The sequence below is a fragment of the Echinops telfairi genome, unplaced genomic scaffold, assembly GCF_000313985.2.
Source record: "Echinops telfairi isolate 266 unplaced genomic scaffold, ASM31398v2 ScPeMD7_2010;HRSCAF=2546, whole genome shotgun sequence".
NCBI lineage: Eukaryota > Metazoa > Chordata > Mammalia > Afrosoricida > Tenrecidae > Echinops > Echinops telfairi.
In genome coordinates this window covers 21,456,401-21,457,849 of record NW_022105908.1, presented here as the reverse complement: position 1 = coordinate 21,457,849, position 1,449 = coordinate 21,456,401, and positions in this window count along the sequence as shown.

Here is a 1,449-nt window from a genome sequence, read left to right as displayed (position 1 = left end):
AGCCCTGGAGATGGCGCACTGGTTAAGCACTTGACTGCAAATGGATAGATAGTAGTTTGAGCCAACCAGCCCTTCCTGGGCGGGGGCAGGGCGGGGGTGGGATATGGCAGCCTGCTTCTGTACAGAAGTCGAGCTTTGGACACTGCGGGAGCAGTTCCCAAGGAACACTGGTGGGTACAACTGTTAAGCGCTCAGACGCTAATGGAAAGATCGATTGGCCGCTCAAACCCATCCAGAGGCTTTGCAGGTGAAAAACTTGCCAATCTCTTTCTGTAGAGTACAGCCAAGGAAACCCCATTAGACAGTTCCACTCTGCCGAGTGGGGTCCCTATGAGTCAGATCAGCTCCACAGCATCCAACATCCCTGTTTTCCAACCAAGCCAGGGTATCCAATAGACAAGTATAGATAGGATCCTGGAGTCCAGTAGAAAGTGCGTTAGCGTTTTAATTTGGGAGTTGGTGTATGACCTGATCAAGCCCTTTTCGGTTCACTATTTTGGGAGGAGCCCTGGCAGCAGGGTGGTAAAGTGCTGGGTTGGTCATTGAAAAGTCAGAGGGTTGGCCCAGCCAGCTTCTGGGGAAAGCTGGGGCAGCATGCTACCATAAAGACTGACAAAGTTAGCCACCCTACGGGGCAGTTCTCTCACACCCAAAACTCACTGTCATTGAGTCGATTCCAACCCACAGAGACCTTACAGGTGGAGTAGAACTGCCTCTGTGGGTTTTCAAGACTGTACATCTTTTTTTTTTAAATAGTTCATTATAATTTTGTAAAAGGCAGAACTAAAAAATGTAAAACACCATAAAGTCATAGGTACAGTAGCTGCATAAACCATCTTTGCTGCTTAGGAGACAGGAGTTACGTGAGACTTTCCCACCCACCACCCTCCTTTATGTCCATGGTTGAAAGCAGATCGTAACCTAGGATCTGTCAACATCTTCTGAACTGCAAATCTACGCCTGCCAATTTTCTTCCAGCAACGACAGAATGAAAAACCAGCCTCCAGTGCTATGAGAAGCCCCCCCAAAGAACAATGAAGTGATTTCCAACCCGGCAGCCTATTTCCTAGAAAGGGAAAAAGGGCTCCTTCAATGGGCTAAGGTTTCTTTTACTGCTCTTTCACTAAACACGTGTGCATTTATGCACGTAGCTTCTGAACAATATAGTCCATCTGTCCTCACATGAATGTGGAAAAAAAGAACATTTAAAATGATCGATGTCCAAAGGTTTCCAAGAAAAAATGAGCAGAATTGGCTTCTCTAGGAGAAAAAAAAAATCCCTTTTCTCACCTAAAAACGTGGATTTACATATGCAAAAATGCATAATAGTACAGAGACTGTGATGGTTTACTCACCGATGATTAACCCCGCGGATATCTTGCTGTATGCTTCTATATCACATAAAAGGTTTGATGGCAAAATCAGACCTTTGTTTAATCAGGAAATATG